Here is a 16,159-nt window from a genome sequence, read left to right on the forward strand (position 1 = left end):
TTTAATAGCACTATAAACAGTTTATTTGTTTTATTATAATTTATTTTCTTACAAACAGTTTTGCGTAATCAAGTTCTTAATTCTGAAAAGGTAAGTTTTTAAGTTAAAATATAAGATTAAAGTTTCAATTAGCTTTATTGTTATACATACCTTTTCACGAATACTTCTAGCAGAGATTTCAAGCAACATCTTAAAAAAAATTAAATTTAAAGTTTAATGGAATTAAAAATAAATCGATTCTAGTAAATAATGTTGCTGAAACCGGGGATATTTTTAAACAACGATTAAAATAAAGCGAAAATTATGCCGCTGTTACTTAAATTTGCATGCCAATGACTATTTTGATAGCGAGTTTATCGGTACTCCCCACGCAAACCAATTTGACCTACTGGAGGGACCTTCCCAATAACCATAAAATATTTTATGACCTTTTGCCTTCAACTTGCTCTTTTTTCTGACTGCGGTCTGTCGACACGTACGGGCGTTCTCCCCACAGTTATTTGTACATTAATTCCTTGATTAAACGAAGATACTTTGACCACTACAATGTGTTTCGTCTGTGTCTCTCTCCACTGTTTCCGGATTAACGACAGAGTTTGCGTGTGTGAAAGTATTTTAGAATATTTCTATAGAGTAGCACGTAATAGGTGATATTTTTTTTATTTGTTTTGTTCGAATTTACGTTTTATATTCGAACGTATTGAAGAGATGTTTTCTTTCTGTTCAAATATTCAATGAATATCCAGTTATAACGCAAGATAAGAAATGGTAGATATTTTCGCTGTTGTATTCTAAAATCACATATTTAATTCATTGAACGAATAATCGAATTCTATTTATTATGATTAAGTTTAAAATATAAATCATTTAGAACGTATTTTAAGTTTAAATCACGAATAAAATACGCTGCTTATACTCACGCTAATAAAATCATTTCTGAGTTTTCCACTTTGCTGTATTTGTAAACTTACAGTATTTATCTAATATTTAGGGGATTCGCTTCCTGCACTTTGAACAGTTTACGGATTCAAGTAAATCTGCTACAGGTTCAATGCTTTAAAAAATATTTTACGATTTACGAAAAGTTACGTGATAATTTTTCTAATCGGAATTCTACCAGTTACTGTATTTTTAATTGCAAATCGCCTGTAAAGCTGGCTTCTCTGTCGAGTTGGTCTGTATTGCGGCAGAGTTTCCTATGGTAAAAAGATACTCTTAACCAAGTTAATTTGATTTCGTATTGACAAATATTTATCATTTTGTATGATAAAACTCAAAATAAGAAAAAAACTGTCTAAACCAAAGCTATTGTGCCCATTAAACTTATTAAATGTATCAAACAAATAGTAAATGTTTATCCAATTATGAGATTCCATAGTATATTTTAACATGAGTTATTATTTCAGCTTAAAAACACAAGCTCATGTGTTCGATTATTTGGTAAAAAGTAGTAATTTTAATGAACTAATTTTTGAATTATCTTTTTCTTTAACTATCTTCCATCTTCCGTATTGAATACAATACTTGTTTCGACTGATTTTTATTAATTATTAAAGTGAAGAAAATCTTTCATATTTCTACAATTATTCTATAAAATGAATGGATAAAAACTTAAATGCAAGGAAAACACAAGATTTTTCTAAGTTTCTTAATATTCGCCATTTTAAGAACTTCTTCCAAGTTATAACTTATTTCATTAAAAATATTATTTGAACTCTACAGAATTTGCGAAATAAAAAGAAATTCAGTACAAAATCTTGCAGATAACAAGAAGCCAATGAATCTCTCAGGATTACTTCTCTCAATTTTTAGAGAACGTCCCACGTAATACATTCGTAATTATTTTAGAGTTTTCATAATTATTGAAGCCTTATATTAAAGCATGTCCACCATATGATTGATTTAGGCCTTTGTTCTTGGTCTCCACTTTTTGTAATAATGTGGGGACGAGCACCCAGTGCTGTATATCCCCAGGTACCTCAGGGGGCGGATCTGACTGCTTTGTGGATGACTAGTTACAAAAAATAATAATAATAATTATACTAAAGATGATAACAATAAGAATAAGGAGAAGTACTAATGATTAACGATAAAAACAAAAACCTTTGGGAAGAACGGGTTAAATGCTAGCTTTTAATCAAGATATTAATAAAGGTTATGTACAGTAACAATCAAACATTAATGATTAATTAACAACGATTCTATTGATATAATGCAAGAAGTAAAGGTCAATTTTAGCCAATCTCCAGGCTTCAACTTATACACGTTCAGTATATTGACGTTACAACTGCCGCTTACCTCATTTACATATACTTGCGATTACGTTTCTCGTATTTCCTGTTGGCAGTAAACTCTAAACTCGTGACATTGTTTAAAATTTATTTATCAATGAATAAGATACAATAATTCAATAGTACTTTTGTCCGTCTCGAGACTGACTCTTCCGGATTTTGACAGTCATTTGTTTAATTAACAGCGTTAATCAAGGGATACCTGTACATGAATGGGTATAAAAGAGAGCGCTCAACAATGATAAAAATAATACAAATAATCCAACAACGAGTTGCTTAACTTTCCCGGCAACATTTAAAACTGCGTGTGGCGCCATCTGTTATCATATTTCATTTAAAAAACATATTGCCATTTTATAATAATTAAAAATAAGCTTAATTTTGAGGGAAGAATGATTTCATAAAAAATTTAAATGCTAATAACTAGTAAAATCGTCATTAAGTCAGACCCTATTCAAGATATGACACGAGAACCTCTTTATCTCCCCACCACTTTAATAGCATCAATCCCCTAATACACAAACTCCCTGCAAAATTTCAGAAATTTTTGACACAAAGCACAGGAGTTATTAAGCTTCAAACAGGATGAACAAAATCGTGCCCTCCACACACTAACGTCCATTCATACGTACAGAAAAAACCTCCGAAATTTTTCGCATTTCTCGACGTTTCAAGGTCCCGAGTCCAAAAATGTAAAAGTCTTGGGGAGTCATTTTTTGACCGATCGCCATACTTTCCCTCTGTTATATATAACAGATAATAATACAAATAAAAATAGTGTGACAAATGGAAAGTTCTCACTTGTCATATATTAATATTGTCATTTAAAGTTCTTCACTGATCTGGATTAATATTTTTTTCTTTATAACAGTTATATCAGAAAAATTTGCTTGTTACAAATGTAAAATTGTATATAATCAATAAAATTTTCATCATCAGATAGTAAAATGACGAATGTTTATATCTAAGATTCTCGTTCTTATATATTTATTATCTGTTATATGAATTTAAATAAATATCTAAATGACGAGTAAACTTAAATTATATTATTTACGCTGCAAGAAAATATCCCCAAACTTCTATTAATGTGTAATAATTTATGACTAACCTTCATCACTTGTTCGACTTCAGAATTTAAATTCCGATATTCGTTGTCAATTTTCTTTAATGTTTTTTCTCTCAACTAAAATTTAAAAATAAACAAAATAAAGTCCTATTAATAAACAAAGTTTAAAGTAGACAAAGATGTAATCGAAAATCATTAAAAGTATGGACATAGAGGCAAAAAGAATTAAACAAAATAAAATTCAATTAACGAATAACTCTAAATTATGCCACATTTTTTTAATCCTTCCTTCCTCCTCATCACATCTTATTCAGATTATTTCACTGCAGAAAACTGAAATTAATTTCACGCGTTTAGCCCGCGATGCGAATTATATTCCTTACGGAAGGTCTATAGTTCGAGTGAGGAGGGTTTGCGGAGCCGTCGATAGAGCAGCCGACTTCAAAAATAGTTCCACGCAAAACAATTTAACTAAACAACAAAATTTAATGACATAACGAACGGGAATTACAAATGAGATTAACATCTCCATCCAAACTACAATTAGAAAGTTCTAAACTATTATCGAATCTGATTAATTACACCTGTACTGAAGAGAGAGAGTTTACAAAATATTGTATAATACCTCTTAACCGAAATTTCGATGGTTTCGATCTTTACTTTCTTCTTTTGTCCATGGTAGAGGCGGGGAGGAGGGAGAATCCGTGATGGTCAGGCTATCTGAGTCGAACAACGGATCAGAGCCTCGAAACTGGAGTGTTTGCCCTTTTTATTTTTCCAATCTTCCCCAATCAGGAGTCAATTTGTTGCTCCCGTGACAGGATTCGCGAAATCAGTCGCACTACTGATGTATCATCAACAGGGGAAATAAAAATCTTTCCTCGGGAAACTGATACGTAGAAAGGAAGTTCTATTTCTCTCTTCTCTCCGATTTCGAGAGTAAATGAAAAATTTTGTAGATTCGTTAAATAAAACAAAATTTTAAATAACTCCAAACTCTTTGGTTTAGCTTACCAGATTCTCACACATGTCGGAACTTACACTTGTCTAGAGCATTCGTAAGAGCTTCGTCATGATCATGACAACAAATTCGCTGAAATGTTTTCTAAGATTATCTGATGTGAGGGGAAAAAATATACTTTCACTGCAATTTTCAATTCTTGTTGTCTGGTAGCGACAACAGAAGAGTTGAAGAATTTACCGACTCTACTCGAAGCCCCACGAGATGTGTAGTGTCATAAAATCGTTCTTGGCGGTCATGGAAGACGCTTCCGATCCGCGGCTAATTTATCTGTTTAGGAGCAGTTCATCCAAACACCTACCGACACAAATAAAAATAGTGTGAACACTGTCGCTATTTTTGCCTTTTATTGTGAAGGACAAAGCCACTTTCGGAGCCAAGTATCCGCATAAAAAAATAACGGTCTAAAAATTCAATGAGTTTTAGACATTTCGATGGTGCTTCGTTAAAGGAGCCAGTCAACAGCACTACCAGACAACAGAAAAGTTGAAGGGTGCAATGGATTATCTTCGCAAAACATCTCGCGAACTTGTCAGCTCATGATAGAGCTTATACAAATGTTCTAGACAAGTAGAATACAAGACGTGTTGTGACATGTATGTCTCGGTATGTCCTTTACAAGAAAATGGAAAACACGATTTCCCGGATACCCTGTATAACAATCAAAAATTAATCATGTAAATGATTAAACTTTTTATACTAAGTCAGTCTGATGATCACGCGATTTATCCTACAACTAATTAACTACTTTATCATGAATTAAAATAATCAGGTTCGCCCATTCTTAAGGTTGATTCACACTGTCAGACAAGGAACGACACGACAAATTATTTTATTAAATTTAAATTGTCATATTTCCGTTAACCGTAGTCGGCACGGAAAAGTCGCTTCACGATAACGACGCGACCGACCAATAATTATTGGTCTGAGAAGCAATGTTTGTCGTGTCTGTGCGGGTGCGAACGATTTTGAGATCCGGAATCGTCACGTTCGCATTGTATAGATATATTATGTTTTAATATTTTGGAAAAATGGACTGAAAAATTAATAGAATTTGTACGTGACTTCGACGTGTCTCATCCCGTATATAGCGATGACAATCGGGAAGTAAATCTTTAGTTTAGAAAAAAGTCTGATCTTCACCCTCTATTTTGCGTTCTTCAACATTTTGTGTATCCAAATATGCTTTCTTTTGATTTAGGGTTCGTCTTCATCGGAGGCTATTATAGCCGAGCCATTGGTAGGAAATTTCTGAACGAAATAAAAAGAAATTTACAGTTGTACCTCGTACTTCGAAGGACTCTAACTTCAAACTCTAAACGCTCTAGAGTCCGAACAATGCTTCTACGTTCGAACTACTCGCGCAGTGAAATTAACCACAACGAATTGCTCAAGTTTCCCGGCAACATTTAAAATTTTAGTGGCGCCATCTGTTATCATATTTTATTTTAAAACTTATATTTTTAACGATTATAAAATGGAAAAAAAGCTTAACTTTGAGGGTAGAGATGGGTTTTATAAAAAAATTGTAAATGCTAATAACTAGTAAAATCGTCGTTAAGTCCGACCCTACTCGAGATATACACGATTCCCATTATCTTCCCACCCCTCGACCTTAAACCACCAAAATTTAATAGCATCAACCCCTCTAATAAACAAACCTCCCTGCAAAAACTCAGAAAATTTCGACAAAAAGCACAGGAGTTATTAAGCTTCAAACAGGGTGAACAAAATCGTGTCCCCTACATATACATACTAAGAGTGCGACTATGCAGATGCGAATTTAGTAGCGAGCGAGAGGTTGCAAGCGATATAGTTTTCGCAAAGGAAAACGGCGAGAAGCGAGAAATAACGCTGGCGAGAGCGAATTTCTGGTTCTCGCACATATCTGACAGGGTTTGATATTTATCGAGTCTCGCCTCTTCTCGCCACATATTCTCGCTCGCTCGCGTCTGTATAGTCTCACCCTAACATCCATACATACAGAAACTATCCATATATACAGTTTTATTTTTTTTTTTTTTTTGCATTTCTCGAAGTTTTAAGGTGTCCTAAGTCCAAAAAAGCAAAAATCTAAGGGATCATTTTTTGCCGAATCGCCCATACTTTCCATCTATATAACAGCCGGAAAAGTAAAAAGGCTCTCACTGCGAAAATGCCATGTGTTGTATGCCCAAGTCGTCTCTCGCTCCTGTATTTTCAGTGCAGTTTTTTTTTTTTTTTTGCTTTATTGTTAGCATATTTAGTTATAAATACAGTATATAACCCCTATCTATTAGCCATGGCATGCAAGAAGAGCATGAAAACAAAGATATAGTATCGACAATTGAAATGAGTAAGAAACTTATCGCAAAGCGTGAAAGCGATACACGTATGGCTGATCTGGAGGTCACGTTTAAGATGCCGAAATCGACGCTACCCACCATTCTTAACAAGGAAGCAATAAAAACAGCAAATGTGGTTGTAGGTGTGGCAATGTTGACGTCCAGGAGATCATGTTATTAAGGAAATGAAAAATCTCTAGTGTAATAAATGAGAAGCAATTGGCTGGTGATATTATCTCCGAAAGGATTATTTGTGAGAAAGTCAAGCCAACTGCATAGTGACCTTAAGAAACGGGACGTCACCACTCCTAAGATACTGTAAATGCAATTTTCATTTTATTATACAATATTTATGTATTTTATTTAAGTTTTCGCGTTTTAATTTATTTTTAAGAAATTTAAATGTATTATTTTTACCTTAAATAATGTACATTATATTTGCTGTTTAAGTGCATTGAAATTGTATTGTTTAGAGTCTGGAAACGGATTAATTCGCTTTCCATTATTTCTAACTAGCAGGTAGGCCGGCGTTGCTCGGGCAAAAGTAACGATAGCGAAGATTAAGATTATTACGTTATAGTCACAGAAGAAAAAGAGTAATTTCATCAACAAACTAAACGTTTCTAAAGAAAGGTCGAACTTGAAAATCGAATGTTCTAATATTGTTCGATTTTCACGTGTTCTGATTATATCGTTCGATTTTCATCGAATGTTCTAAAGAAGAAAAGTCGAGAAAAACCGAACTAATCTGTTTAAATTTGAAAATCGAATATGTTCTAACATATTACTCTCTTTTCCTTTTTTTCCTCCAGCGCCCGTAAATCTTGCACGTCGCTTTCTCTTGTTCTCCATCGTTACTTAACACTTCGGTACTTAAATTTGGTACAGTGTACCAAATTTCAACTTTCAACTCCTAACCGTTTTAGCGAAAATTAAGACTATTACGTTATAGTAAACCTTATAGTTACGTAACACTTCCATTGTTACCTAACACTTCCATTGTTGATGAAAGTGTTAAGCCTTAATCCTGTCCCTCTCCCCCGTGGGGAGGAATTTCGAAAAATCCCTTCTTAGTGTGCGTTCTCGTGTCGTACCCTAACTGTGTACCAAATTTCAACTCCTAACCGTTTGGACTCTGCACTGATTATTATTATTATTATTATCAACTCGTCTCGATTATGTATATAGATATGGAACAATAATTCGATTTCGAACGGTCTCGGAATCGTTCGGAACGAATCAAATTCGAAGTACGACGCACCACTATATTTAAAAAATTCAAACTCCGAACGTTTAGCCGAATAGGACCAGTTTGTTTTAATATGCAGAAGGGTTATATTCAATTGGATGAAAATTCTTGACTAAATTTTCTTTATGTAGAAAATGCCACAAGTAAACAAAAAATTACGAAATTTAATAATTATTCAAAATTAAAAATATATTCTTTTTGCATTTTGGTAATGAGTTATTCATATTCATATTAATTCAACATTTTTTACTACACTTAAATTTCCTCTCTTTGTCCGACCTTATTTATTATTTCCTTTTAATTTAGATAATCATTTTTGGGCTGCAATTTGAAAACAATTGTAGACTATAAATTCACATTGTCGTCCGTCTGTCTTTAATCCGAGACCAGGTATGGAAACCTTAAGGGCAAGAGGCCCCGATTAAATATAAAAGAACTTCCAATGCTGGAAGTCTTGTTATTTCAAATCAAAACTTTTCCCCTGAAAGCAGTTAATGGATGACCGGCACGACTCTACTGTTAAAGGAAAAGTATGATTTACAGGGAAACGACACTACTAATTTGAGATGGAAATCATATATTTTAAATTAAATAAATTCAAAATATGATTAAAAATTGCAGCCCAACATTGTGACGATGTCACAATAAACAATTTACGAAAAAGTAAAACAAAAATTTGAGCATTTCCTATTTTTACCAATTCGTCAAATGCTAAAAAAATCGTCAGAAAAGGAAATATTTCTGTTAATGTAAGATATCCGTTAATCACAGAATTTGAATTTATAAATTCGAACGTTTAAATCATAATACAGCATCATCCTAGAACGAGACTCGTTTTCTTAAACTTGTTTGAAATTTGTCATATCTATATATATAATCGAGACGAGTTGATAATAATAATAATAATAATAATAATAATCAGCGCAGAGCCAAAACAGTTAGGGGTTGAAAGTTGAAATTCGGTACACAGGGTACCAAATTTAAGTACCAAAGTGTTAAGTAACAATGGAGAACAAGAGAAAGCGACGTGCACGATTTACGGGCGCTGGAGGGGGAAAAAAGAGAGTAATATGTTAGAATATATTCGATTTTCAAATTTAAACAGATTAGTTCGGTTTTTCTCGACTTTTCCTTCTTTAGAACATTCGATGAAAATCGAACGATATAATCAGAACACGTCGTGAAAATCGAATAATATTAGAACATTCGACTTCTAAATTCGACCTTTCTTTAGAAACGTTTAGTTTGTTGATGAAATTACTCTTTTTCATTTTTGACTATAACGTAATAATCTTAATCTTCGCTATCGTTACTTTTGCCCGAGCAGCGTCGGGCCTACCTGCTAGTTTTCCAATAACTCTTTTTAACTTAAAAGTGTGACATAATTTAGAGATATTTCTATACATAATTATTCTAAATCAATATATAAAAATGGACTTACTTTCAGCTGTGTTAATTGAAAACGTAAATCACGTTCAGTTTTCTTAATTCGCCGATTCTAAAATAAAACAATCATCATTTACGTAAATTTATTACAAATCTATAGATTTACGCGTAGGAATATAGTTCTTCTTACCAGAATGACTACCTTTAACACTAATAACACCATTGAAATAATTATTAGTAGACACAAAATTGTCTTAAAATCCATTTCAGATAATCGAATATGGTTTTGATCCTTTTTTTTAAAATATATTTATTCGATTTTTATCATTTAGCAGTCAGTTAATGTAGCCGATATAATTTAGCATTAAATTCACAGTGAAACAATACTCATCTTAATTTTGTTACCATGCAAAATATTAGTTTAACGAATCTCAAAATAACTAAATTAATTAGTAATAATTATATCGGATATTTTGAATCTTGAGAAATCGTTTCCAAAACTAAACTTGAATAGAAAATCGGATAATAATAATAATATTTACTCGACTCGAGAAATATCTTCACTCTATAAAAATGAAATGATAATTGTTTAATTATCATTTCATTTCTTTAGAGTGAAGATATACAAGAAATTATAAGAAATAAATAATCATATAAATGCGTATACATTTGTGTTTTATAAATACACAAAGCGTATACGCATTTATATTTATGTAGTAATTTTGAAAATATAATTACAGTACTATATAAAACTATATAAAATAATAATAAAAATATTACGTGAAGTATTTGAACCTTTGATTTAATACGAGAGAATATATATATATGTATATTAATTAGATATTTTTGGATTCTTATACTTATTAATTTATCCCTCGATGCTACAGCATATATCAAATACTGTACAATGGTACTACATAAGAATCCAAATGACATACGGTAGATACATACATTAAAAAATAAACATTGGGAGTTGGAAGATGATCTCATAGAAAGATCGCCAAGCATAGGAAATGCTTTCACTGTCTTTTGTATTACTTTCCTAGCTGTTATAAAGATTTTTACATTTTTGAAATGCAAAAAACATTCGGGTTTGGTCTGTGTGAGACACGATTTTGTTCGCTCACTTTGAAGCTTTGGTGCTTTTTGTCGAAATTTTTAAAATTTTGTGGGAAGTTTAAGTGTTAGGGGATTGATGTTATTAAATTTTAATGGTTAAAGGTCGAGGGGGTGGGAAGATGAAGGATCGTCATATATCATATCTTGAGTAGGGTAGAACTTGACAAATTTACTCATTATTAGTATTTGCATTTTTTCCCTTTAAATAAAACTCGTCCCTACTCTTAAAATTAAGCTTTTTCCATTTTATAATTAATTAATTATGTGAAAAGTTTTTAAAATAAAATCTTATAACAAACTGCGCCATACGCCGTTTCAAATATTGTTGCCGGGAAAGTTACGCAACTCTTTGATGGATTTTTTTATATGGATCATTGCATAGATCTGCATATCTCTAAAGCCTCTAGCCTTTTTAAAATATTCTAAAATATACACAAATACAATGAAAATACTTTTTCAACAATGAACATTTTTCACAAATCATACTAAACAAATTCAACATTACAGACTTCTTTATAATGTTTTTAATCTACTGTATTTACTATATATTTCTATGTGAAGTGCTGCAAAGAGCATCGGTAGTCTGCATTCAATAAAAAATTATCAAAATTTATATTGAAAATGCTAAATTATAATCATGCTGAAAAATAAACCTTGTAATAACATATTGATATGTATTTCAAACAAATTCTTATTTTAGTAAACCTGAAATATACATACATATCCAGAAAATAAGAACACTCATTAATTTAGCTACATCTTAGGAACTACTGATCACAACAGTATGAAACCTCTAACATACAAACAAAACATTGAAAATCAAAAATTTTATCTAAATTATGTCAAACCACAAATAATAAGAAAAAGTACTAAGCATTATTGTAAATATTTTTCACGGAAAATGATTAATATGGTAACTGGTTGCCTCCTGCATGCACACAAGCTGCACAGTGATGCTTGTGTGGTTATAACATTGTTTATCAGATCTGTTGAGAGCAAAGTCCATTTTTGAACAAGAACATCTTGAAGTTCCTGGAATGTTCTTGGTGGAGCTAATGGATCTCTCTGGAGCATCCTTTGCATGTTCTATGGCATTCAGGTCTGGAGATCTAGCTGGCCATTCCATGCAATGAATATCTTCACTGTCAGGAAAGTCATTGACAAGTGCAGCTTTATGATCTTGAGCATTATTGTCCAAGAAAATGAAATCTGCACCTTAACACATTGGAAACATCTTACATAGAGTTCCATAACCAAGTCTCTATCTTTTTATAGTAGTGCAAACCTTTGTAAAAATGTGGAGCCTGATGGAGCTTGTTTATATTTTTACTCTGTGTATGGATTAGATAATTATGCTTATTTTTTCAGACATGTTTTATTTGTCTAAAGCTACACTCAAAATTTGAGTGTCAGTCTGTTAGGACCAGACCAGATTAAACTGATAGTGAAGTAGATAATTTTATGATTTTTTTATTAATCAATATATTATTTTTTGGATGTGTTTTGCAAGTTATCTAGTTTATCTATATTGTTGCCAATATATATAACTTACAAAACACATACAAATATTGGTAAGTGAATTACGATTTATGCATTAAAATTACAAATAAATAGGAGATGGATAAATATTATTTTTTCTCACTGAGATTCTCACAATTTTACATAACAGTATCTAATACAAGACTATGTCAAGAATATGCACATTAAACTGAAAGAGGCAACAATTTTAAATATTTGCAAAATAGAAAAATTTGTAAATTCAGACATTATACAGTACAACCACATCATGAAAAAAAAGGTCTTTATCTCTGCACTGTTTCACTCTTTATATTTACGTGAACAGTGGGAGGTCAAGCATAATCTATAATTAGGAAATAAATCTCTTTTTGTGCATAATAACAATAATATATATTCCTTGTTTGAAACATGTAAATAAATATAAGTAATATATATATTTTATTTATTTTGTGTTTTGTTTTATATATTTGGAATTTATAATCCTAACTGAATAATTTTTCTGAAAAATTATCTAATTTCTTATTATTATATATTAAGTTTAGTAAGAGAAGGCGCCTAACGCCCAGCTCTAGTGCCAAATTGTCTTATTAATTATTTATTTATTATAGCCAACTCTAGCCCGATAATTCGGCTCTTGTGGATGTGTAGCTTTGTAACGGGTTAGTCGTTATTTATTTATATTATATATTAGATTTATAAAATGTATTTATTAACAATATTGTTATTGATTCACATATATACATGCATTTATATTCTTATATAGATACAAAATACAAAATATATAAAATTAAGATACAAAAACTTCTTTATAAAATGCATTTCCTTTATTTTTTTTTTAATTTTTCAAAACAATAACATACAAATTAGGACTTTTCACTTTCCTGATGATAAATTAAACAAAGAAAATTTTTAAAACATGACTTTTCATGAATAATAATAAAAAATGATTACTCAATGGAAACTTGATAAATTTTTGGTGAATTTATAACACTATCTTCTTATTTATCTTTATACATTGATATACAACTTTTACAGATTGTGCTGAGCAGTAATCACAATTTTTAAAAAAATTTTTGGACTACAAAACTGGCTTTGAATTTTTAAAAATTTACCTCAGTGTTGGCAAAAGTGTTGTTCTTTTTCTTTCTGGACAAATAGACTATTCAGTAATTAATATGTAAGTAGCTGTATACAAAAAAATTTACATATTTTACAATAGATTAAAATGTTCAAAGCATTTTATTCGTCTTTATATATATATTTATATATAATATTTGAATAAAATTCTCAGAATTGTTACCAAATAAAAATTAACAGATAAAAGGTTATTAAGTCACAACCTGCCTTAAATAATAATAAAATCAAACTGTTTTACTCACTGTATGGCACAACACAGTCTTCATTGATACAACTGACAACTATTATTCAATGATGTACTGCATTGCATATAATCTCAACAGTTTATTGAAGTATGGAGAAAGTTTATATTAGCTATAATTGAAGAAAACTGTATAATGCACAAAGGAATGTGTTATTCTGCTCATATTTTTTTAAACTCAATACGTATAAAATGTTTGTGACAATGTTTTTCTTCTACACATTCCTTCAATCTGAGCATGGTATAGTTAAAGTGACTTTGCACTGCTTTAAAATTGGAATGAAAAGACTGGGAACATTTGGCTAAGTAGCTCAAGCATTTTTGAAATATGATGTTGCTTATTTAAAATTTTAACAAAGATAATGCATGCTAAAATCAACATGAAAATGACTAACAAAGTGCTTTCTTTCTACATTTGTTTAATTTTAACAAGATGATCAAGTGACATAAATAATGTATTCTCTTTTAGTAAAATTATGATAATATACATTTAAATAAGTGAAAATTATTACAAATCAACAGTTTTATAATCATTTATGTCAAGAGAGATAAACAGAAAATGTTTATCAATATTCTTGCTCTAACAAGGAAGACTGACAAGCACAATATAATTAGAATTTTTTATATAATTACGAAATTAAGAAAAGGAACAAAGGACCGAATTGGAAGATGTACATTGTTTCTATATACAAAATATCACATTCCTTTAACACAGAGTGCATGGAAATAGTTCAAATTTAATTTTCACGCCACACTATAAATCTATCAAACTAGAAATATATTAATAAGAAACAAACAAGTTTGGTATAAATGAAATATGGAAGAAAATAATTAATTAATGAAATTATAAATTTTTTACAAATAATTATAGTAACTTATTTTTTCGTGAAATTAATTTTCAGCAAAATTATTTTCAATAGAAAAAGAAAGAAAAAAATTGTGAAAATTGCCTACATTAAGTTGTGAATTTTAATATTCCAATAAAAAGTTTATATTTTAGAAAATAGCAAAATCCCTTAACTGTACATTTTTATGAAAATTATTGATGGCCATGATAGATTATCAAGCCATGTGCCAAAATTTTCCTATTGTATTTTATTTAAAAACATTTTTGCAGAAAAATAAAACAGTCTTTTAAAATGTAACTTTTCATTATGATAGCATTGAAATATTTATTATCAAATTGTTATTAAAAATAATTTATCTTTTCATTAATTTTATAAAAATTTTTAACACTATATATATAGTATTTATCAATAATTTATCTATCTAAAATGTTATATTTTCATGCTTTGTGAAGAAAAGTAAGCAATCATATCAGGATTTTTACTCTTCAATCAGATAGATGGACAGCAATTTTTTATACATTTTTATATTCTGATATTTTATAATAAAATAAAAAATATGTATCAAAATTATGACTTCATAGTTACCATTTTTGTTTGAATGATCATTTATATTGTTGTTACAATTTTTATAATAAAATATACAAGATGCATTGCTTCTGGATAAGGTAATTATTGAATGTTGACTGAACAATATACTTCATATTTTTAATTAAAAGCAATGATAAAATATTTTAGTTTGAGACAGAATTCCAGTATAAGTTCCTTGTTTGATATTAATGCACCATTTTTGTGCATTAATAGAAAATGTAATGCCTGCACAGAGTAATTAGACAGTATTTGAGAAAAATTTAACTATCCAGATATTACATAATGAAGTAATTTGCTTGATATATATATATATATATATAAAGCATATTATTTCATTTTGAAGTAAAATCTCAAACTAAAATACAAATATAAAAGCTTTTGAATTTTCACATCAGACCATTTAAAATTCCTAAAACCTTCAAAACAATTTCATTTTACAATATAAATTTAATTTTTATATTGAAAATTTATTGTTTAATTAAAGATTTAAATAAAACTGAAAAAAAACTAATAGATGTTGCTTACATCGTGATAGAGGTTTTAGAATTTTTATTCATAAACATTGAATTTAAATTAAATCTGTTGTACAAATTTGATTTCTTACAACTAAAGTATTTAAATATAATATATAAATAGAATATTTGATAATTTATTAAAAGAAAAATTAATAACTAAAACAGATAAGAAAATAAATGAATATATCATGTAAAAAATTAATCATCATATCATTTTATAATTGATAATTACTGGAAATAAAATGAAATATTTTTAAAAAGCAATCAAAATTAGTTAAAACAAAATTAAATATTCAAATACAATATAAACAAATTTATTAAAAGTACTCAAGGAATTAATTTTGCTTTTGTTACTTTATCATAACCACTACTGTATTTTAGTATGAAGACAGCTTTAAAATGTTCCACTTTATTTAACAAATTCAAAAGTATATTATACTTCCTAAAAGATAAAATAAATAAACTGATAAATGTGTGAATCTGAAAATTACTAAACTATTATAATAATATAATTAAAGTTTATAATATCAATATTTTATATGAAAGTATATAATTAGTAACATGTATAATATAAATTTGAATAAAAGAATTTTTGTTTTGACTTTTGACTAAGATCTTCTCTATTTGCTAATCAGAAACTACACCAGTATAATATAATATAGTCCTATTAATAAACAAGGTCAAAGTGGACAGGATACACAGAAATGTATAAGATTAATGACATAGAGGTAAAAAGAATTAAAAGAATTTCAGTTTTCAATTTATATTTTTAAAAACACTTAAATTTGTCTTCATTTAAAGTAATCATTATATAAAATCTTTTATTTTTAATGTTAAAATGTTTTCTTTCTACAAT

General features: G+C 29.4%; 1 long non-coding RNA gene across 1 annotated transcript; it reads right to left on the reverse strand.

The window, feature by feature from the left end:
- Positions 1 to 150: 150 nt before the first annotated feature.
- Positions 151 to 9,816, reverse strand: LOC136984301 (uncharacterized). The gene is made up of 4 exons (XR_010882170.1): positions 9,528 to 9,816; positions 9,393 to 9,449; positions 3,400 to 3,474; positions 151 to 189 (listed from the first exon to the last, which is right to left on the reverse strand). It is a non-coding gene; the product is annotated as an uncharacterized lncRNA (long non-coding RNA).
- Positions 9,817 to 16,159: the final 6,343 nt, after the last annotated feature.

Source organism: Centruroides vittatus, unplaced genomic scaffold (genome assembly GCF_030686945.1).
Source record: "Centruroides vittatus isolate TY-2023 unplaced genomic scaffold, ASM3068694v2 contig_912, whole genome shotgun sequence".
NCBI lineage: Eukaryota > Metazoa > Arthropoda > Arachnida > Scorpiones > Buthidae > Centruroides > Centruroides vittatus.